General features: G+C 38.2%; 1 protein-coding gene and 1 long non-coding RNA gene across 2 annotated transcripts in view; both read right to left on the reverse strand.

Moving 5' to 3' along the window:
* The window catches only part of si:ch211-210g13.5 (inactive phospholipase C-like protein 2), an 86447-nt gene that overhangs the window by 39692 nt on the left and 21202 nt on the right, over positions 1-25553 (reverse strand). The window lies entirely within an intron of this gene.
* On the reverse strand, positions 22055-25329 carry LOC110369114. Its single transcript, XR_002428716.2, has 2 exons — positions 22826-25329; positions 22055-22708 (listed from the first exon to the last, which is right to left on the reverse strand). It is a non-coding gene; the product is annotated as an uncharacterized LOC110369114 (long non-coding RNA).

Genomic DNA, 25553 nt, shown 5'->3' on the forward strand with positions numbered 1-25553 from the left:
GCGTCCTTACCCTAAAGACTTTTTCGGAGGCAGACTATATTTTGCCATTTGGTCACAAAACAAGGTTCAGACCCCGCAACTGCAGAATGTCCTCTTGCCTTGGTACATTAAGTACACTTAAGCAAGAACCTCTTAAAGCAGAAAATAACAATATGTAGGTCGTAAATATGGCAGGAGAATGAAAAGCCAGAACACAGCAAGAAAGGGTCGACTAATAAATGCTGCTCAGCACATAAACAAAAAACACTCCCCATGCCCCCACCCCTCAACAATCCCAGGGTAATCTTAAAGTAACCCCCCCCCCCCAGACCAGGAACCAGGAACTTTTATCTGGGAAATTGAAATCACTTTAAAAAAATTGTGTTGAAATGTGTGGAGGGCTTCAAAATCCGGAGAAATGGGTGTAGGTCCCTATAATGGTAAAGGAGCTACAGTATTAAATTTGTAAATATATATATAAAAATATAAATATATAAATAAATATATATATAACATTTATTTGGATTATTGTTGATAATCATGGCCTACTGATCATGAAAGACAAAAAAAAGTAAAATATCTGTTTATACAATCACAAAGAAGACGGCTGATTTTGAAGTTGACCATCAGACATTCATTGACATCCTCCAGAGGGAGGATAAAATATAAAAGGGTATTGCAGAAAAGTTGGCTATTTACAGAATGCTATTTCCAGTCATATTAAGGGAAAGTTATAGTAGAAGAAAATAGGCAAGGTTTGTTGGAATAAAAGCTGCAAAAACAACAAAGGTAAGCAAGGCCTTGAGAGGATTGTAAAGCAAAGCCCATTGAAGAGTTTGAGGGAGATCCACAAGATGTGGATCATGGCTTCAAAAGCCAAAACGCAGGATGTATCGAGGCTAATCCTACAGTAAAAGCAATCTGGTCTTCCCTAAAACCACAGCAGAGCCACAGTGTGTGATTACCTGCAGCCGCATAGCACTGCTGCAGTCATTTAAGTGTACTGTAGCAAACTGGAAAGACATTTCAGTAGGCCCACATTTTTGAACTGGAATGCTTTATTGATGGCTTTATTTTTTTATTTTTTGATAAATTAAGTTTTGGGTTTTTATCGACTGTAAGCTTTAATCAACTAAAACTCAAAAGCACTTCAAACCATTCACTGTGTGCATAATGAATCTCTGACTAAGCTTTTGAAGGGAATCACTGAAATAAATTAACGTTTCAGTAATATTTTAATTTATTGAGATTAACCCGTAACCCTTTAATCCTTTTTTTTCAATAGTGTTTGGGAACCTTTAAATGTGTGTTTTTTTTAAATCTCTTTTGAGTTACGGTATTCAAACTCAAAAAAACAAAAAAAAATTCAGAGTATTCTTATTGATTACTATACTACTTGATTCTTACCAAACCTTTAGAAATAAAAACTCTCCTAAACTCTAAGAAGCATACAGTGCTGTGTCGGCATAAAACATACAATGTAGCAAAGCTCTTTAGCTAATTTGTTACCAGCAGCACGGAAAACATATTTCTGTGTTTAGATTATTACATGAAAAGTACTAAACAGCACACTTTGACAGAAATGGATTAAGACACTTTAGCATCAACATAATGATTTAGCTGGAAACCCTGCATGTAGTAAATAAACAGATGGACCACTTTGGTGCTCCATCAGCTCTTTTGACTCTGACACTTCTTGCTTAGATCTCCTTTGTCCATTTTATTAAATACATTTAAGGCGTTTTGGACAGTCTTTTTTGTCATGGTCAGCAAATGTAACTTATTCTAAAAGCATCCAAATTCTAAAGGAATAGTTTTAAAGACCTTCAGAAACCCAGAGAAAATATACCGGGTTTACTTTAAAATTCTAAGAAACTCTGGTTACTTCGAAGAAAATTATGGATCATATTGCAAAGAGCTTTTCACAATAATATGTGACTACCAACCTTCCTAAGACAATTATTTGATGCCAATTGCATGTTGCAAACATTGTTGGTATTTGAGACTTTAAAATTCTCACTTTGATAATTTTCTCTAAATTTGTATAAAATATATTATCTTTACTGTGTAGAAATCCAAATTGATGTTTCAAACTCTCCTTTAGAACAGTGTGTTGCTTTTCATTTGCTTTTACATCTCTTTTTACATTTTTCTCTTTTTCTGTAAAAATTCATGAACTGACTTTTACCTTAAAGGATTTCATAGCTCACTGACTCCTATTTAACTTGAAAAGGTATTTTATAGGTTATCATCAGAGCATTCCCCTCTTCAGCTTCTCATCCCACTAAAACACCACAGTGTCCACTCCTTCCCACGTCTAATACGTTTATTGAAACTGACATTCGGATTCTGCCACACAGAGCTCGAGGCAGACATCTTTCAGCCTGTAGCAGACTCGGCTCACTAAAACAACGTAGGAACAAAACAGGCCTACACGCGGAAAACAGAAGAAAGTGGAAAAACACAGAGACAGGTGTGATGAGAAGAAAGACTAAAAGTAATTGATGGGAAAATGTTCTCAGAATGATGGTCATTTGATGTGACGATAGACAATCCTGGAAATACTCAATACCAACGAAGCAGAGTGAATTTTTTCTATTATAGATAGATAGATAGATAGATAGATAGATAGATAGATAGATAGATAGATAGATAGATAGATAGATAGATAGATAGATAGATAGATAGATAGATAGATAGATAGATAGATAGATAGATAGATAGATAGATAGATAGATAGATAGATAGATAGATAGATAGATAGATAGATAGATAGATAGATAGATAGATAGATAGATAGATAGATAGATAGATAGATAGATAGATAGATAGATAGATAGATAGATAGATAGATAGATAGATAGATAGATAGATAGATAGATAGATAGATAGATAGATAGATAGATAGATAGATAGATAGATAGATAGATAGATAGATAGATAGATAGATAGATAGATAGATAGATAGATAGATAGATAGATAGATAGAACTCCGAAAATGGGTTGTGAGGGTAACAGGTCCAGAACACAACATTAAAAAATCCCTCTCTTCAGCAACAGCTGATTCTGGGAGATCCAAGCTGTTCCCAGGCAAAATGGGATACATAGTCCCAGGTTCTTAGTTTTTCATGAGATCTCCTTACAGTGGGATGTCCCTGGATTGGTCGAAGTGACGCAGGATGAAGTGTAGACCCACATTGAGTTAGCAAATCAATTAGTGTATATGTCAGCCCGTCTTTCACCACAACACACCAAATCATCACCCACATTACTACAGATGAAGCCACAAACCCCTAACTCTGCCCCTAACCCCAGCCTAAAGGGAGCAGTTCAACTTTTCCTGGTTGAGAACCATAGTCTCAGATTTTGAGTGGCTGACTCTGATTCTGGCTGCTTCACAGTCATCTGCTCTAGCGCACACTGAAGGCCTGGAGAAGCTAATAGACGCTGACAGAACCACACCGTCTGCAAAAAGCAAAGATGAGACACTGTGGTGCCAAAACCAGACAAAAAAAATAAGTTACAAATACAATTCACCTTAAAATCACTCCTTTCTTTTTGGTTGAACCAACACAATATTTTACCTTTTTAATACAAGAAATAGGAAGGGATGTGTAGAATGAAGGAAGCAGATGATGAGAGTAAGAAGCTGAGAGAAGTCAGGCCTGTCAAGATTTGTCACAGTAATCCCTCATGTGGGCGACTGCCTAAACTCTCACAGCAGTAGTCTCAGCCACACATCCTGCAACTCATTGCAGTTTGTGTGATTTTTTTTTGTAGAACATGAACATAATGTGTGAATAAGCAATAGGGGTTTTTGAAAAGGAACGTGAGATGGCTGAATTAAGAGTGAGCAGAGATAATTGTGTTTTTCCCACAGCTCAAATTGGAATTATATTGTCATCCACGGTGGGCGACTTTTTTGTTTTGCCTCAAACGTAAAGCCCTTTACACGCTCAAATAATACATGGAAATTCTCCAGAGAACACTGAACAAGCCAAAGAGCATCAAACAATCTGACTAATTACTGGCCCACAGAGAGAGAAGAGGTCAATGCTATTGAGCTGTTGAACCAGGGAGAAAAAAAAAAAAAGGACAAAGTGCTTTTATCCTGCTCAGATGCAGAGTCTATTTCAATTCACATTTAGTTCAAAAAGCACTCAGGATACTAAGTTTAGTATATGTAAATTTTCTTCATAAATCATATCAATGCCGGTCTGCATGCACATAAGTATGCTCATCAGTGCCGTGTTGTCTTGGAGCCTTTCTGTCGCACTATATGCTCATTCTCCCGAGGTGCTTTCCTCATGCTTTCAATGGCTTTGCAACAGTAAAAAGGGTCTATTATTTCCTGCAGAATATTTCATTACACGTCTATTCGGGAACGTTGAAGCTTTTTCGTGTGTATGCTTTTAAAACATTATAGGAGGTAGAGGAATACCAGCAAAACATTACACTTGCAATGGGCCGACCGATGCTTTGCTCGGCCCAAATGAGACGCAAACGAGAGAACCCGATGCTGTTTTAGGAGCACTGAAGAGAAATAAAAATAGTGCAATCTAAAACCTGAGAATGTTGACAAGCCTTTTATAATTACAAAAATGCCAAAGCTGAGAAACCATTCCACACCTGCAGTGTTTTTCCAGGGTGTGGAGGTTAATGTGCCAAGATGTGGGTTCGATTTCAGCTTGCTCCTGCCACATATTGGTGTGCCCTTATGCAAGACACTTAGTCCCAAATTGCCTACTGATCAGCTAATCTGTTTATGACTGTGTTTGCATTTGTGAAGGCAATTGGGTAAACATGGCTCTAATGTAAAGCACTTTAAGTGATCATTATGATGAGCTATGTAAATTCAGTCCATTTACCATTTATGAATCTTTTTGTTAAGAGTCAATATCCATTATAATCTGTGGCAAACTATCTTCTGCATTATTAATATTATAAGGTGTTTACCTTGAAACCAGATTTTTTCATCAATTGTAAAAAATAAAAATCCTTTCTTTCTCACCATCTGACAGTAAACTTAAACCTTTCCACTTTGAGGATAGTTAGCATTACCAAAATTAAGTAGCTATGGTAAATAAATGATTGAATTTTTTTTTTTTTTTTCGTTTGAACATATTTTTTTGCATTTGGTAGAATCACATTTAAACTGTAGGACTTAGGTCAAATGTTTTACGTATCCTTCCATATGTTACTATAGGTTGTTGGCAATTTGTCTGCTTGTTCTGGTGGACATGAGTCACATTTTTAGGCCGGCTTGCTCATTTACACATCAACATAATGATGTGATATCAGTCCGATTTGTATATCGGACTGATATCAGGGCTTTGTGATCTCAAAAATACTAATTTTGTTGCATTTAAGTTACTTCTAAACTAATTGTTGCCATGCTTTAGTTTATTGTATGTTTTGAAGACCCAATTGTGCACAAGCTTTAACTTCATGGAAGTTGTTTTAATATTTAGCACCTAATGATTCACTCCTACTGCAAAACACCACACATCATGATAATGCCACTACCAAATTTTACATTTTGGATGGTGTTTTTGGGGCATGCAAGCCTCCTCCTTTTTCATCTAAGTATAACATTGGCATGAAAACTTTAATTTCTGTTTTTTCAGGCAACAAGACATGTTTCCAAAACTTTAGGATGTTGTCCCTGTGTGTATTTCTAAACCGAGGCAGTTGAAGAGGGGATTTAGAGAACATTAGTTAACAAAAAAACTTAATGAAGGCCACGAAAACACAGCAGACAAGTCAGTGATAAGGTTATAGAGATTGGCTGGGTTATAGAACGATATTCAGATCTAAACATTTTTATGCATTAGAAGGGCCCAGTCAAAGTGCCGGCCTAAATACTTTTGGAAAGATTTCTAGTCACTAGCAATACTTGAGCCTGAGCTACTATAATTTTCCCTAAACTATTTCCTTCGTCTTCAGAATTATGTGCTCTTTTGTGTTGGTCTAAAACATAAAACAGCAATGTAGCACGTTGAATGTTGCAATATGTGGAAAATTGCAAGAGGTATAAATTCTTTTGCAAGGCGCAGTGAATAAAATAATAATAGAAACACTTCTGGGTATGTTGTCATATTATGTTGTTAATTGAATTGAATTAAATTTGTTGGGAGTGGCTCTGAGGCAGGCTTAAAGGTGTAAAACCCTAACCCGTAGCTAATGTGTAGGAGAAGACGATAGAACCAACCCACACCTCATACTTGAGGGAAAAAAAATAGAAAAGAGCGTAACAGAGAGGAATGATTGGAGCAAAATATTGTCAGCGAATATAAATAATACTCTGAAAAAGATTTAATTTAATTAAGATTTGAGCAAGCAGATTAATCCACTTAGATCATTTTATCTCTAACCAATTATTTTACAAAGGGAATTTAGTGTCGAGTAAATATGCGTTTGAACATCACATACGACAGAACCTTCCTGATGGAATCAAATCATGAAAGCCAATGGACTTGTTGGGGTTACAGTCTGACAGCAGCTAAGTGCTTAGAGACTGAAAGAAGCAGGCCAAGTCCCCCAAATATATTGCTACAGGACTCGCTGACATGTTGGATAGGTCATAAATTTGTTTAATACCCCAAACTCCTGCTGGAGTCAATGTCGCTGTTTAATTAAATTGGGTGCGTCTTCTCAAAGCATTTATTTTTCTCATTCAGTCCTTTTCATTTCCAAAAATAGCTTTTAGCCACCGGCACGGATGTTACCTGTGTGGAGAATGTGGATTATGTTGGAGAGTGGGATTTTAATGTGCATTTTCCTATAGTCATCAGAAGAATAATAGTTAAAACCAGCGTATATGACTGGCTCTTGTTATCGCTGCGTGTTCCTTGTCATTCAGTACTTGATTTTTGTTTGTTCTGTTTTTAGGACAACTCCATAAAAAAATTTTGAGTAATGGCTTTTGCCTCTTTGAGTGGCTTTTAACTGCGGATTCGGACCCTCTTCCACCAGACGTCAGATACAGACACAAACACTTAAAGGAATCATGTCCAGAGCTGAAAAGGCTCAACAGTTGTTCAGTCAAAGATGTAACTTTTATCTGAGCGCATCACATTTTACAGATGCAGGCACACAGCCAGCTTTCCGGCTGAAAAACTGTATCTAACTACAGCTGCTGTGTCGACGTTCATGAACCGGTTAAACCTTCGTCGTTCGCTGAGGTTTAGGTAGATGCTGGGGAGATGAATGGATGCATTACCCTCTTCTGATGATAAAAGCTAATGAGTAGGGTCAGGAATATTTAGACGCACACCACATTAAATGAAACTATCTATTTATTGCTACTTCCAGTCCTCAATCCCTGAGAACGCTTAAAAAAAACCTGCAGATGATGTTTTTATCTTTTTTTTCGGCGGCTGATGCAACTTATTGTCCGATGTGGGTTATCCATCGACTGGTGGGAGTGTGCTCACCTATGTGTGAGCATGTATTTAACACACAGAATGACATACCGTCATTAAAAGAAGACAAAATAACAGAAGTTATTTACTAAATGATTGCTGTAAATAAATAAAAAATAGGGCTGTAATAATTTTGGTGATTTTAAAAAAAGGAAACATTCCGCTTTGTGGTCAGACAGTGATGAAAAAAGATGATGTGTTGTTTTATATATTAAATGTTGGCCTCCATATTGGATTTCTCCATGGATTTCCTGACCTTGTCTTGGGTTTTATCCTGGGTTTTGTTCACTTACAATCTTTTTAAACGGCACTGATAAAAAAAAAAAAAAACACAACTGAATTAATACCATGAGACAATTAGTGGGGATCCAAGTGACGTTCCTGAATGCTTCCATTCTGTAAGAAATGATCCATCACCTCCTTAACATTATCTGACAGAGGCAGCTGTTTTGAACCTGCTCACAATGAATTTTCTGCCAGAGCCTCAGCTGCAATAAAAAAAAAAAAGAGAAGCCAAAGGAATCACTTGGGACATATGAACACAGACAGACACAGAATGTGGAAATACGGTCATCAAACAACACCATTTTACTCTTTACTGAATGTCACTATGACGCTCTGGCCTTAATGGTGCAATTGTGGCCTATGTTATCCACTTCAATACTCCTGAAATATACTACGCAGAGCATGAGAAACTCCGAGTTTGGTTAAGATAGACGGGTTTATCTCACTCAAACGGAGGAAACCGAGAGGAACGACAAGAAATGCCGCCCAGACAGTCCAGCGGCATGCAAGCTCATGGCATTTACCTTTCACCTCGCATTCCAAGGCCGCTTAAAATGGCAAGAAGCCAAAAGATTACAAGCTAATCGACAAATAATTTAAGCTAACAGTGCAGCCTAAAGGGAACAAGGCAATATTTCAAAGCGTCCGTGTGAGATTTCCCTCTGTAATTTTCCCTGAGAGTTCCTGAATTATAAATAAGTGTTTTAAAGCCGTGTATCTCTTGTATTAGATCGACTGGCCTCCCTGATGCTTTAGCCAGGAAAACTGCGTCCATACCGGGATAACCTTGACGGCCATCTGCATTGCAGCGAGAGAGAAAGAGAAATACCCCCCCCCCCTCTCTTGCTACAACTACTCCCGCTGCAGCACAGGACACCTCTGCTACATTCCCCTCCTACACCTCACCTTTTTCCCCCCACTTATTTACTCCCCCGAGTGGGACATGGGGAGGTGGAAATGAAGGCAGAGAAACATTCCGCAATGTCCTCCGAAAGATGCGCCTTGTAAAGGTTCGCAAGCTGCAAGTGAAAGACCCACGTGAACACGCAGCCTGTCCTTGATAGCAATTCTGTGTTCTTTTTCTGTATCTCCTCGGTGGTGCATTTCTAATTCAAAGCCTACAAGGTTCTGTTTCGGTTTCCGCACCCCCGTCATGCACACCTTCACGCACATACGCACAAAAAACAACAACAACACACACACACTGCATTGTTGCTAGATCTGAGTAATATTGTGGAAGAACACACCTGACTAGATCGTGCAGCACGATCACTGTTCAAACACCCACCATGTGTGTATTTTAGACATCGGGAGCCGAGAGGCTATTTAGATGGTGGAGTAGTGAAAGGGGAGATGGAGGCTAAAATTGGCGAGAGTTCAGTGAAGTCCAGTCACCTGTGGAGGCGCAGGAGACTCTGCGTGGGTAGGAGAGCCGGGCGAGCTTACTATAACACGGCAGCTCAACGGGCGCGGAGGCTTTGGTAAAAGGCTATTGTTTTCTCCCAAACAGCCATCGGTGCGTTTGGTGAAAATAGGACTGTGTATCTGAGCACGCTTTGATCAGCGATGCGTTCTCTTTCTGACACATTCCATGCCTGCGTCCGTGAAGCCCACTCAACTCTATAAATAATCCCTATGAGCTTGATGCTCTGCTTGGCTCCTTCTGTCTCGTCAAGAGGCTGCCAAAGCATTTCATGAGCCAGAGAAGGGGTGGGGGGGGGGTGTTCAGATCTCGCCTGGGATCTAAACACGGTAATCTTCAGTCCACAGCATATAAACCATTTTACACACCTGTTAGGTTCTTTCATTTGTGATGTAGATAATATTTCAACAACCATCAGTTTGTTCAAGTTCAAGCATATGTAAAGTTAAATGGATTAAACGGTGTTTCTGGAGCAAGAGTAAAGCTCAGAAGAACACTCTACAACAAAGTGTGAAAATTAAGCATTCATTTTAAATGATCTCCATCTTTACTGTATTTTAATCAGGACTTTATTAGATAATCCATCACCAAGTAGAGCACAGCGGTCAAGAAAAAAGACAACTAAACCAAAAATGTTACTTTTTTTTAAAACTTCATAAAAAATGCCATGTGTGGTAGAAAGCTGACGTTGCACAGTCCCTTCAACATACTGCTGCCAGCCTGAAACCAGGTGTTAGTGGCAACATACTGCGGGCTGCCTTTCTTCTACACGGACCAGGAAGCTGATGGGCAGATGATTGGAGCTGAATAGGGAATAATCCTTTAAAAAAAACCCCTCAAGTCTGCAAAAGCCTTCATATAATGAATAGGGTTAAATAGAATTGGCCCACACCAAGGACTAATATACTATATACCTATTTAGAAAAAGAAGAAACATATTTTTCTAGATTCCTAGTATCATAACCTATAATAAAATGAAGAATGGTACCAATTATTTTATAAGCCAAATTTTACATAACATATTTTTTTAAAATTTCAAGCTAGATAATATCAATAACAGGCAATAATCAATAATCATGCCTGTTAATGTTCTCTAAAAACTAGCATGTTCATATTGATAATGGTAATGCTAAGGAATAGATGCTAACATTAGTCCCAGGCTTGTATACTAAACTTTATTTCGTCTCATTGGTTCTCCTCTCCCATGGCTGCCGAATGTTTGCAGCCGTTTCCAAAAGGAGAATTCAGACCCCTCCGTTTACTGTAGAAGACGTTTTAGATAGAGATGAACTACAACCATTCCGTTTTACATGTGCCAAAGTTGAATGTTTTCTTGAAATTGGAATACTTTGATAGCTTTGAGTTTGATTGGCCTTTTTTGAGCTACTGAACAGGCGATCCTAGAAATTATAGAGTTTAAGGACAGGTAGAATAGCAGCAGCCAGCAGAGAGGAAAATGTAAAAAAGAAAAAAAAGAAACACTTTACTGGGAAGTACACACTTCCCAGTAAGTACTTTCACTCATCATTAAGCATTTCTCTTAGGAATATGAACTCTGGGGCGATACTTTGTCTATCGGAATAACCATTGTGAGTCAAAATGCTCCCTCCAAACACCATGGTTTCTGAGAGACAGCGGCAGGAATGTTTTGCTGCTTTGCTGATTACAAATTCACACAGACCTTTAGGACAGTGCAGCAAAACATTTGTCTTCTAGTGGTTATTAAATGCACTAAATAAACTAACGGTTGTGTTCTTGAAGCTACACAATGTATTCCAACACAGCGATGTTACTGCATGTTGCTCAGGTAGCCGTTTCTCACTTCCATACAGTATTAGTGACTTAATTTAAGAGCAGGGCTTTTTTTTTTTTTTTTGCAAGACTTGCAGGACTAGATGGATGGATAAAATTATATATATATATATATATATATATATATATATATATATATATATATATATATATATATATATATATATATATGATACTCAACTCTAGCTTCTTATTTCAAGTGCAGGATATCTAATTATCTTATTTTACCGGGTCAAAATACTCATTCCATTGGCAGATCCTCTTATTTACCTGCTCAAATCAAGGACAAATACACTAAGTTCAACAAAATGTGACTTATTTTTAGTTCCGCTTTTGCAGTGTGATGACAATATTCAACTTTATCTGACCATTGAAAACATCATAAAAAATAGGCCAAACAACTATACTTTTCTGTGTGAATTTTGTTGCTGATTGCAGGTATTTTCAATATCAGTAAGTTTGTAAAATAAGCTCTGAGTAAACCTGGAGATGTAAGACGACATTTACCATTAACTGTATTATGTATGGCATGCCAATTCATCCAGGCTGCCAGAGGGTGAGAGAGAGTACATAACAGGAAGGTTGACCCAAGTACAGCGACGTTACTCTCTTATTCTTAGAAAATGTAAATTATTAAGGGTGATGAGCAGGGAGAATTGGCTTTCTGTTTTTAGAAGTTTTGTCTTTGGAGAAAGATTTCCTGGAATAGAGCATAAGTTTGATAAAGATATAGCAAAATGAAGACTTTGATACAAATGAACCCAATTTGATCAAAAATCCTTTTCAAAAGCTTTTTTAATAAATCAGCCACAGAAATGTGACCGGTGTGTTTCTTATTTCTATTACAAGCTGAGAATAGGCTTGAACTCAATCCTTTTTTCAATTACAACTTCTGCCTGAGGTATGCAAGTTTTTGTGTAAATACACAATGGAGGGAGGAAAGGGGGACATGGGAGCTGAGAGGTTCAATGTGTCCACTGTAGAGCTGTAGATGAAGGAGACCTCTGTGCCAACCCCAAAGTCCACCAGCACCCCTGGCACTCTGAGGCACATAATCCTAAACATGGCACTATGTCAGGTTGGTGCATACTGAGTCTAGAGCAGGCAGCGCCTTTGTGTTATTGACATGAAAAGATAGAAGCTCATTCTGCTGGACACGAAATCCGGATTCTAATGTAAAACATGAAAAAATACAGGTATAATGACAGTTCTAGTAGCTAATTTGTAATTGTTAATCTCTGTTAAAGTACTTTACATTTTCCTCTATCAAAGTGTCACTAAAGTGTGAGAACATTCCCTCTGTTTTAAAAAGAGAAAAATATGTTTTTAGGACCATCAATGAAAACCTAATATTTCAGCTGTCTGAAGTACCATGTTTCCCTCTCAAAACATGTGAACAAATTAATCAAACAAGGTTTTTTTAGGTTTATTTCTCTCATCAAACTTCTGTGAATTTGGACATTCATATTACACATATCTATATATGTGCCTACATGAGAGAACATGTAGGCCTACATGAGAGAACATGCAAATATGTCACCCTCAAGTGTAAAATTCATAACCTTAATCCTTCTAGTATAAGTAATATTCAATTTGACTTATACAAAACAAATGTTAAACAACAAAGACAAAATTCACAAAACCTCCCCTAATCTTTAATGTCAATGGTGATTTGAAATTGATGGAGTCCTTCAACAATATTAGAGATGCAGAAATATAGAGAGATATAAGGATATTGATATAGAGAGATGGCAAGTGAACATGTAATAATAATAATAATAATAATAATAATAATAATAATAATAAAAAATAAATAAATAAATATATATATATATATATATATATATATATATATATATATATACACACACCACAAGAATTCATCTTGCAGGCAAAGTTACATAGGACTTGGTAGAGGATTACCTTTAGGCTTGTATTTGTGAGAGACAGAAAGAAAATCTACAGTTCTACATTTCCCATAGCATTTTTACCTGTGATTTCAAATTAACACCTATAGTGCACAAATATACTGCTAAAAAAAGGATTATTGGAGTTACATTGTGTTGTTTAAGTGTTCCCTTTAGTTTTTTGAGCAGTATAGTTTTGCAGCAGGAAAAATGCATTCATAGATACAGACCACTGTAGACCAAGAACACCACACAACACCTAAAGTTTTGGACATACTCTGACCTAGTCTTCAAGCTATCATAACCTGGTTTCATAAAACTATCAAAAATTATTAGGCTTGGTCATTTTTCCTGATTCTAGGACAAAATAATCACCTGCAGCCAAACTGATTTTGCATGCTGTCCCTTGTTTGAGTGAAAAACAACAACTATTATTCTGATCACATGTGGGATTAAGTGGCCGCAAAACAATCAACACATTGCCAATAATCTTATGCAAAGGAGTCCTCTCTCGAGAGTTTTTATAAAGATCTGCTGGATGTCTGTCCCAAAGTCCCTCCAGATGTCACCCTATCATGAAGATCTCAATGTGCTGATCAAAAAGGGATATCCTATCTGTCCACATCTTAACAACATACAAAGATTACAAAAGACAGAGAGACAAAGCATAGTCCATGTGATTGACCTTTTAGCTGCTTGGGAAACATTAAGAGTCTAGAATGCTTTGAGACAGGAGCTAAAGAGGCAGTAGCTTCCGGCAGCAAAACCGCATCAGTGTTTAAAGGGAGGATCTTTCCAGCTTCTGCTCCCAGTCCTCATAATCTCTGCTCTGTGTGGTGAGCGGCGAGGCCCGCTCTCTGAAAGCTGCCTGGAAGGCAGCACTTGTCAACAACGCCATCCTTTAGGCAAAGGAAGTTTCCTTATCACATCAGCGACTTCTTCTGTACACAAATTTGAGGTTAAAATTCTTAAACGTGGCACGTGAATTTCCAAAATACCACACAAAATAAAGATGGAGACCCTTTTATGTGACGTTCTAAAGATACTTAAAGTCAGCAAGTAACTAATCTATAAGGTAGGATAACAGACTTTAGAGATAGTCTCTTGCAAAAAGGAAAAAAAAAAAAAGATTACCTTTAATGGTATTGTATGTATTTTAAAGAAAAACCCAGTTGCAGAGTGGCAGCAGAAAAACCAGGCCGGAGTGTGTGGGTGTTTGAGTGTTGCACAGAAATGGAAGCGGGGTCAAAATAACTGTCACGGGCTTCGGAGTGAAAAATTGTCGTGGATAAAAACACAAAACAAACCTTAATTAATTTTGACAAAGAAAAAAAAACACGCAGTGACAAATTTCTCTTTAACATCAGTGTTCAGTAGCTTTCTCATATAACAGAATACCTAGTTGTTGTTGTTGTTGTTCCCTTTCAGGAGATTCTCATATGTGCTTGAAAAATCAATACTTTCGCAGTGCAGAGGGTTAGGGGGATTTTCCATCAATCCCACTGAAAAGATAAACCTTTTCCCACTTTGCTTAGTAAAGTCGGTCACAAGCAGGAGTGACACTGAACAAAAAGACTTCTGTTGTCTTTTTATATTCATGTATTTATCATCTTTTCTCCATATTAACATCCCTTTTGGGGGTCTGAACAAGTTGTCTCCATTTCAGTCACCAACTGAGGTAAATAATGCAATGTTGTTTTATAACCCCCACCCAATCCACTGTTCACCCTAAGCTGTTCGAGCACTGGGCCGTGCACAAGAAAGCTTCTTTTCTTCACTTCCTGTACAAAGAGCTTATTGTTATTTAATGTGCTGCATCTGTGAGCTTCCTGTCTGATTTACTACGTTCATTAAGCACAAAAAGCAACGGCAGGTCTGCACTTCCTCACCGTGCAGACTCGGCGTGCAAGACAGCAGACTTAACAATGCCGTAACACTGCAGCAAAAGGCAATAATGAAGCCGTGAAACTTTTACTGCACGGTCACTGTGGATGCTCTCCGCCCGTGTTTCCTTCAGCTTCAGTTTTTGCTCTCATCGTGCATGGTGAGGGCAGCTGAAGGGCAGGAGGTGTTATAATGCAAGTGCTCAGCAACTAATCTCATCAAATACACGCGAGATAGAAAATAGCGGCGAGCGGATTAATCAGATATATGATTGCCATCAGTGAGGGAACATTGTTCTGAAGCGGGAATTGGGAAAAGGGGAAAGCTATTTGCTGATTTTAAAGAAAAACCTGATGCTAGATTTTTGCACGCGTCTTTTTTTCTATCATATTGATGCGTGGTACTTACTAGGAAAATATTTGATCATCCAAAATATGATTATGTTTACATAACAATAAAGATGCTTGATTCTTGATAGCTTTGGGGTTCATTGATTTCCAGAATGCAGCGTCGATGGCTGCATCCTAACCAGCTTTGTCTGGTCCATCATCATTTCACAGTTGTCATTCAGTTTATTATTGGCATGTTTATGTTGTCTATCAAAACACAGTTGACGTCATGTGAACAGCAGTTACGATCAACTAAGATATTTCTGGGCATGAAGAAACTCAAGCGTCATTCACTGTGAATGTTTTTTTTTTTTTTTTTTCCCTGTGGGAACTTTGCTTAATCATCTGATTCACGAACCTATCACCCATGATTAAGAAGAGAAATTATGACCCTGAAAAGGACAGATTCCTCCGTGGTGAATCTACTGATACAATTCACTATGCAGGATTCCTATAATAAAAAAAAAATTTAAACAGAACTGAACGCTGAGCAGCATTTATTATGTGATTATTTTTTTTGTTAATGTCCTTGACATCTCTGGATGTTTTTAAACTCCTTGCCGCTCTCGCCAACATTAATAAAGTACTTCCTACATGTCTCTCAGATGTGTTGCAGTGTATTTCTTCAGCATGACACACGAGCATGCAATGATATCTGCACCTCAGGGTTTAGATCCAAAAATCCTTTACCATGTTTAGAAGAAAGGAGCTGTCAGTGGGGGATGGAGGTTAAAACACCAATCACTACTCTACTTCCTGAACACCAGCTGCCCTAATACACGCAGACAAGTAGATGCAAGCAGCATCCATAAGATTTATAAGCGGAAATAGCAGCCGAGTGATTCTAATCAAATGCACTTTGACCAACTCTATAATGGCACAAGTTATGGGAGCGTGCTGATTTGGACCATGCAGGTGTTAGTTAATAAAATGTAAAAAGGGGAAAGATGTCAGCGATGACCTTATAGAAGTCATTGTTACTGTCTATCTGGAAGGGGCCAATTGTCCCTAAAAAAAAGTCAATTCATCATTCTACAGATGCTTGACTACAGGAAAATGTTTAAAAAAGCTGGACTCCCAGCAGTGGACTTCCCAGCAAATTCACTCAGAGGTCAGACTGTGCAAAGCCAAATATGAGTGCTAAGAAACAGTATGACTTTAAATGTTGGAAATCAATAAATACAGGGTTTCTATAGCAAAAATAGAACTGTTTTTAGCCATAAGTCAGAGTGCCATGTTTAGCAAAAATCCAACACAAACACTTCACATCGTCACATACAGTGTTGGAGGGGTGACGATCTGTGGCTGTTTTGGAGAAACACAACTTTGGCCCCTTGCAGTCAGTGGGTCAACATTTCGCTTCCCATCCAGGAAGCACGAAACGTCTTCAGCTTCAGAACATACATCTTTTTAACCTTTTTTTGGACTGATCATGACCTGGAGAATCTTCCACCAACCTAACAGGCAAAAACATATTAGTCTTTTATATCATTCTTTTGACATATTCCACTCTGGAAGCATGCTGCTAGCCTTTAATGTCTCCAAACTAACTAAACCATGCTGCTTTCCATATCAAAGACTGAACCCATTGCCATAGACTGACTGTTTAGCCTGATGTTAGGAGATCCCTAAATTTTCTCAGAAATTGATGATGCGCCTTTTAATCCAGTGCACCTTATATATGATTACTGTACTTGTTGTGCTTACTGACTGATTTTATGTGGTACAATACAATCAAAAATCTGTCAAAATGTTTAAGTATGACTTTAGTTAGCAACGAAGCCACTGGATATTAGGAGCATTACGGTACAGTCTGTCACTAACTGATTGGACCCCTGAGCTGTCTACAAGACTGCCTGACTAATGTCTAAACTAGAAGTGCATTCATGTTAATTCAATATAAAAGTCACGTTTAGTTTTGCTTTATGTTAGAAACAGGGCAGTGTAGTCAAACTACTCATAACACCGACGCCCTGTACAGGAAGGGCTAGAGCCGCCTTCACCTCCTGAGGAGGCTGAGGTCCTTTGGAGTGAGCAGGCCCCTGCTTAAAACCTTCTACGACTCTATGGTGGCCTCAGATCTCCTCTACTCTGTCGTCTGCTGGGCCCCAAGCAGCGCAGAGCGGGACAGAAAGAGTCCGAACAAGCTGGTGAGAAGGGCCACTTCTGTCCTGGGCTGCACTCTGGACTCAGTGGAGGAAGTGGCCGTGAGGAGGGTGTTGTCCAAGCTTACATCCATCGTGGACAACACCTTTCACCACCTATAGAGGAACTGAGCAGCTCCTTTAGTGAAAGACTTACACACCCTGTTTGTAAAAAGGAGCGCTACCACAGGTCATTCATCCCTGCTGCCATCAGACTTACAATGCTGCACTATAACTGCGATAACTTGTGCAATAACTAATGTGCAATTACTATTTAATACCCTGTGCAATGTGCACCCTGTGCAATAATCCTAATATCACACTACCTCACTGTTGTTCCTTACCTGGCACCACTTTAATGTACAACGTCAAATCCATATGTATATAAGTCATCTTAAATATCTGCTTTATTTATTTTTTCTCTCAATCCACTGTACATATGTGGACGCATTGTACATACCTCATGCACCTTTTCCTCCTTTTGGCACCTTCTTTTGATTATTGAGCCGAAGTGACACGTGAATTTCTCCACTATGAAGTAAATTATATATAAGTAAATTATTATAATTTACTTTTTATGCTTTAATTTTTTTAGATTTGTTCATTTACCTTTGATTTACTATTCCATTTTCCAGTTAATGTTGAACTACGCAGTATTGATGATTTTATTTATGCTTTTTTTAACGATGCCCTTCATTGGAATACATACTTAGTCAGTTATGTTGAACAAAGATTCAACAAGAAGGTATCTGTGTAGAGTTCAAGTCATTTGCTTTTCTTCAAGTAGTTTATGTCCAAACTCAGTTAGTGATTTTTTTTGTGCAATTTTTATCTCAATACTGACCACAATAATTCAGATTATAATTTCTTCTGATTATCGTATTCTACCCTTAACCGGAAAATTTGATGGTAGGACAACATATTGCGGGAATCCCCCTCTTACTTCTGTCTGCAGCAAAGATTTCAGGCACACAGAGAAACACGATGACCTGTGATCTCAACGGCAAGTTTTCGGTTTGTCTAATCTTCTCTTAGATTGCATGCTGTCACTTTCCAACTTGATGGTTTCGTCTGTAATAAGCAGTCGTGTCAAGGGTTACAACCAGAAGAGCCCTGTCATCTTTTTTTGAGCTGCTACAAGTGCAGCAATATTCTGAATAACCTAAAAAACCTTGGTCTGAAGGACAATACCACGAGAACAGCATTTTCTAATAACTTAACCCTTAATGTGGTCATATATGAGGCAGGATATAGGTGGATTATTCTGTGAGGCTTTCTTGTTATTGTTGCATTGAGTTGATTATTTCCCTTGATCTAAAATCCAATTAACATTTTAATGGTATCTTTAGATAAAACATATCGAGTTTTGACACATAGGAGACTATATGTGTTTTAGCATTTAGTCCATTACAACTCATATGATAGACTACAAACTCAACATAACAACTTGGCAACTGCATCTAAATGAACCCAATGATTATTTATTCAGAATACTGGGGTGGGTTTATGTATTAATCGAAATGTCTCCCTCTTTCTCAGTCATTAATATAAAATGTGGACAGAAGTGTAAAGAGGAAAAAAAAGAGGTTAATAAAGTGGCCTGGTTGCCTGGCAGCTCTGCAGTGTCTTTCATTTGTTAATTTTCTCTCAAAGAAGGTCAACAGATTCAGAGGCTAGCAGAGGAGGCAATCACTTTGATCCAACATAAAAGGACATGGGGAGCCTGGATATCTGGAAACACCCAGCCAAATTAACAAGACGATCCCTAAAAGCACACGTTTTTTAATAAAAAATCCCGTTTATTCTATAAAACTAATCTATCTAAATTGCTTAGAGGACAAAGTAATGTGTAAGAAATTACAGAAAAAAAAAAAAAGTTCACGACTTGCTTAGACGTTTGTGGCTGGAAGGGAATCCCAAAATACTAATACTGAGAGTTATAGAGCTGCTGTGCACCGGTTGCTGAGCCTCTAGTACATCTCGTTCCTGAGCTACGCAGAGGTGGTCTGAAGGACATCCATCTCTGTGTGCTGCCAGTGGATACAGCAAAGTGATTCATCGTCTTTCAACTTCTCAAAAACAGTGTAAACATCGTGGGAAATCAATACGACCGCAGATGTGACTGTAAAACAAGGGAGGGCTGAAGCGAGGGTTCGAGCAGCAGAAAACTCAGCGGGGTTGTAGATGTTAAGAAACAGTTGGACAAGGAACATAAAAGCATTATTTCCCCTTCCCTCTCTTATCCTTTCGCGCCGGGATTGATCGTGGTTTGCAGATGTAATTCTGCAGTAGCGGTGACAAGCTGTTGGTGCAGTTTCTCTTTTTCTCCCCCTTCTGACAAAGTGCTGAGTCAGCATGGTGCATGCACACGAAAGTGCACAAAAAGTCCTACACTAGCATGCTTGGTGAAATTTTTTTTTTTTTGTATTTCTTTTGCCTTTGAGTCACTGTTTGTCATGTTTCAGCTGCCTGTGTCTTCTCCAGAAAACCTCCCACCATCACCCCAAACAAACATCCCTCATTCCTCTGCTACAAAAGGAAAAAAAGAACCAATAATGCACTACCCCCACGGATTTCTTCCGTTGTCTTTCTCAGAAACAAGCATGCACAAAAACGTACACTTAACTCGCCACATTTTTCCAGCTGATGGTTCAGCCCTCAGCTTCTGCTTTTTAAAGAAACGGCCAAAGGTTCCGCCAGCAAGACATCCTCTTTCATTTTCTGTCATGCTTCAGATTAAGACAAAGTTTTGATTCGTAAAAAAAGAAGAAAAAAAAAAGGCGATATAGAATCAGAAGGCGTGGGTAATGATTTCACCCTAACCTGTGTTGTCGCTGAGATTTTAAAAATATGGAGTTTTTCCCACTTTGTACACCACAAGCTATTCAAGTTATTTTTAAAACCATCACAGCAATATATTTAAGTTATTTTTAAACTGCTATAGTCTCATTTTCATGATTTTTTCTCCACAGTTTCCATTCGACCACGTATGTAGTTTGCTTAGCGACAGTGTAATGGACAACTGAACATTTTGACTCATCCACTTGAAATAAAAAATGGCGGCTATGCGTAATTGATAAGCTTGAAGTCCATTAGTTTGTTTGGCTGTGCCACAGCAAATACTGTAACTTAATAGTTCAGGGGGAAAAAACATAATAGAAAATAAAGAAAACTGAAAGGCTTGACCCAAAAAGAATATAAAAATATATACACAGCTCATGGACAGACTCCATTCAAATTATCTGCATTCCTAAAGACTCCAAGTACACAATACAATGTACAGTATTTGGGGCAAAAAAAAAAAAATAGAGAAAGCAGATTTTGCATTTGTCCCCCTTAATATGTGGATTTCTCATTTGAAAACTGCATTTTTTTATTTACTCAGGTTATTTTTGACTCATATTAAGATTCAGTTGATGATTTAAAACACAAGAGTGGGACAAACAACGCAAACAGAGAGGGAATCTTAAAAGACAAATACTTTTCCACAACATTTTAAGTCACACAATAACACTTTTTTCCTTTTTGGGTATTTAAAAGAGCTGTCTAATGAAATTCAAAGCCTTTAGGCATAAATGTGAAGATGTAACACTGATAATAAGGAGAAAATGAAAGCCTGTTTGATAAAGATGCTGGACGAGATGAAAATTACGGGAATGGAACGTGTTTTGATTGATGACTAAAGTGGAAAATCACTGGTTGAACCAGTCATGTGCACTGCCAGCTTCCCTTGGAGGAATAAATCTAATTTTGGATAGGAATTGATAAGACCCGAGGAGTACAATGGAGGCTTGGCTACAGACATCATGTCTCCTGAACCAGCAATCTTTAAACTGTCGGATGAAGTAAGAGAAAAATGCTGTTGAGGAACTTGTGTCGTTAACGCTTCAGGCACATTTGAAATTATGCAACACTTTCAGCCAAAAATGGGTGCTCTCATAAAAGTACCATCATTTATTTGTTTACTTCCAATTCATGAAATATTTAAGCAACTTCAGACATACCAGTAGATATACAGTGATATTCAGTAATTTTGATAATTATCGGAAAGGTAATTTATTTTAGCAACTGATTAATTGCACACAGACTGATGTTTTCAAGACTATTTCTGTTTATTGTGTTGATTTTACAGCTAATGAAAACACAATATTTAAGATTAGAATACTATTTAAAACTATTCATCAGAACAATAAAAAAAAGCAGCTTTGATACATAAATGAGAGCTTAATTAGAATGATGCTTAATACCTTTTTAAAGATCTCTAATTGTGCTCATAATATGACAAACAAGCCTCATCGGAAAACATTTCTAATTTAGTGAATATGACTGTAAATGCTTTTATGATTTATTGATATTTTATATCCTTTTTATCATGAAAAGCCATTACTTTTGTATATTATATATACAATATCTTCCATAAAACTGGAATATGTCGGATGAGGTTAATAAAGTCTTGGACTAGGTCAACGACTAACAACATTGATTTGGACGCATCATCAATTTACGAGCAAAAACAATTTATCAGGAAAATGTTATACTATTTAGCCTCAAGTCCAAATCAGCTGCTGTAATAAAAGTGTGATTCAAATGATGAAACGACTCAAAGGTATATGGTTATAATGTGAGCCAATGGGATAAAATTGGTTTTGAGGGTAAATAGTGTGTGTATATGAGCAACTCTCCGATTCTGTTCACTGCAAAGTAGAGTACAACAAATCCTCGGCAAGTTCCTTACAACTAGGATATAAAATCATCAACACCTGGAAAATTAAAAAAAAATGTTTGCAAAATATACATCAAGTCTATCAAGGGTTAAAAAGATTTTTTTATTCCGTACCATATCATGAAATAGTGAAGCAATGAAATTACTTTTGTGCAAATCTGTCAGTGTTGAAGGAAAGGTAGCAAAATTAACGACACATGCCATTTAAGAACAATTCAAACCCACTTTGTGTTGTATTGTTTAAAGGCAGGACCCACGGAGGTATTTGGCAAACCCATGTTTAGGGACTTAAGATATTCAACTTGATGGTCCCAAGTGGGGAAATAACACACTTCTACTGTGGATGCCTCAAATTCAATTTATTCTCATTGAACAGCTCCATCAATAAAGGATGTAGCAATTGGCTTGACACAAGTTTGCAAACAGCACGCAAACACAACACCTCCAACATATATTATTATCACACAAGTGGCACTGGCACATCTAGGTGTCCAATCACGACTCCTGTCAGTCAGAAATCAATACTTGAAGTGGAGAGGAGAGTCTGCGGAGATGCTCGGTCATAGCTATGAGTTACTGCTCACTACCAGGCTTCTATATCACCTATGCAGCATTGACTCCGGGAAATGCAATCCTCTTGCCTTTCCTCCCCGATCCGTCTCCAGTCTGTGGGAATATGGGTGGGAGGGGCCAATCAGAGGAGGAAGGAGGGCTCGTCCATCCTCCTGCAAGGACAAACTTCGGGTGCAGAAGGGAAGACATTTAACAACATTAGCAAACGGTGCACGTCAGCGTACGGCTGACTGCACACTAGTGCTTGTAGTCTGAACGTCCCAAAAGGGATGTGCAGTTCACCTGTGTTCCACCCCGGCGCCTCCTGCGTCGTCGTTGATGAACCAGGTTCAAATGAGATTGCTCTTTTGTAATCTGCTGATCTACTGGTACCTGGCCAGCCTTGAGATTTAGCGGATCATCATGTCAGCCGTCCTATTCCAAGTTCTTCTCCTCCCTCATCCCCCCGTTTGTTCTTCCTCCCCATCCGATAGGTCCTTCTGTCCTGCAGACGCCACACGCTCGCTGCAGATTTCCCCTTTAACTCCTCCGGCAGTTCCCTCTGCACGAACACCACCACAACCAGCACTTTTCATTTCCTTCCTCTGAATTTTTTTTTTTTTTTCTTTTTGTCTCCTAATTGGATCATTAATATGCCGCCCTACGCCAAAACAAAGCTAATTTCTGCGTCGTCTACGGCCGCATTCGCTTTTTTCATTTCCACTTTTCTTCCTCTGTGGTGTATGTGACTGCAAGGTTACACAAACGCACACACATTCATCATGGGACTGTGGGATCCTGGAGTGTGGTTTGTAAATAGCAGGTATGCGTAAAGCTACACCACCACCTTTCACAGTGTGAATAACACACAAACAGACACTGCATCTTCCCCATGCACAACCACAATCGACATAAACAAAAAGACAGACAGCAGGAGAAGCATACACCTGTTTACAACACTTTCACACTCGCACATATGGAGGGCCGAAGGGACTTTTATCAATCCCAGCATGAGCTGTTTGCGAATACAGTGTGAATACTAATTATCTGGAGTGATGGGGATGACTGACATCCCCTGTCTGCTCTGTTTGTCTTGTTTACAGCAGCACTTTCCTTGAATATTTCTACACCTCTCAGAAGTAAACCCTGGCTTGGTAACAACAGCTGCAGAAGAAAGAAAGAAAGAAAGAAAAATCATGCTCAGATAAACATGAAGTGTGGGAGCTGAAGTGAATCTTTAAAAAGGGTCCATTCTTTAGCTTTCTTTGTAAATGTTCTCTGTCTTCGGTGACCTTGTAAATCGTGTAGATTCCAGATTAGTGGGATTTCTTACATGCATAGGACCCGGGGAAAGTCCACCCCTCCCCCCAACCCAACTCAGACAGATGTAAAGCCTTTAAATCTCACAATATTAGAATGATGAAGAGATGGGTTTTTTTTTTTAGACAGATTATTATCTCATTGTTTTCTCAAAATGGATTAAAGTTTCCATAAAATGTCTTTTCTACGTCCTAATCAGTGTAAAATAATTCAGTCCAGTTAGCCTAGACAGTTAATTGCAATTTTGATGCTTGTCTCAGTCTTAACTGATCTCCGTGCCAAAAACATTGAGGAGGCGCTTATTGTGTTCTCACAAATACGATAAAGGTTTCTAATTAAATAAACTGTCTTCTAGGAACTGTTCACTGTTCGGTATAGGACTATCCAGTTCAGGATGTATGGATCGTGAACTAAAGATAACCAAATCCAGCGCAAATTAAAGATTTTTTTTTTTCTTGTGCTGCCAGTGGATGGGGTGTCGCTCCCCGGCCGTGAGCCTATTGGTCATATCTAAAACCATGGCTGTTCTTGATTGTCACTGAAGAAAGCTGAAAACATTAATTGCCTTTGACTTGACTCATAACAAAACAAAAATGCAACAAAAGACAGTGTACAGAATGGGACCTCCTCCCTATTTTGCTAATTGACTGAGGATATTTACTCTGCTTACGTAATGTAAGCATTTACAGCAAAGCATGTGGCATGAATGGAAACATTTGAAAACAACATTAGGAGAACAGGTTGAATCAACCTGTTAGCTCAACACCTTGACGTCCCTCGTGAGCATGTCAAAGACAAACAGCAAGTTTTCGTTTTGAGGTCAAACCTTTGAAATTTCCATGTTTTAATTTTAAGGCAACTCTGTTTCCTGATAATAAACTGATTTAAATAGATTTGTCCATCAACGACTTATAAAACGAGTTTAATACTGGGAGCACCAATTAGGAGTAATGTTGTGGAACAATCTCAGGCTTTTACGCTGACTACTGGGGCACATAAAGCTTACGCTGTAAAAGACAAGAAGCATTAGCTGATGGTTGAGAAATTCCACTTTTGCATAAGGCAGTTTATATCGCCTAAACTTATTTCCTAAGATTCCCTGGCTGTGATTCTTGAAGCTAACAGTTCTAGTAACAACTGTGTTCTTCTGAAGGACTTCTATCCTCATAAAACATGCCTAGGCGATGTTTTTCACGGGTGGTTTCCTTCGGTTATGTAGTGATCTGACAACTGATATATTGGTAATGAGTGGAATCAGACGGCAATACTGGACGGCATGTTAATCTGATCAGCAACATAAAGTTAGGGTGGATCAGTGGCGTCGGGTGTGTATCTTTATGCACCTGCTTTTGGAGGAAATTCAGCCTTATTTCACTATTGCCGATGTTCAATTATGAACATTGGAACAGGTACACAAGCAGAAAAATCTTACTGTTGTAGTAAAAGATGTACCTTATTTTTCGGACTATAAGTCAAACTTTTTTAATTTGGCCGATCCTGCGATTTATGTTCAGGTGCGACTTATATATCCAATTTAAATGGTAATTCATATTGACCAGCATGAACCAAGGAGTAAACATTACCGTCTATGGCAACAAGAGGGCGTTTTAGGCTTGTGAAAACTATCCTGTTCCTGTACCACTTAAAAATTCATTGAAACATTAACTTATAGATAGGGCTGGGCAAGTTAACGCGTTAATTTCGCGTTAAT

This window comes from Fundulus heteroclitus, chromosome 16 (assembly GCF_011125445.2).
Source record: "Fundulus heteroclitus isolate FHET01 chromosome 16, MU-UCD_Fhet_4.1, whole genome shotgun sequence".
Lineage (NCBI taxonomy): Eukaryota > Metazoa > Chordata > Actinopteri > Cyprinodontiformes > Fundulidae > Fundulus > Fundulus heteroclitus.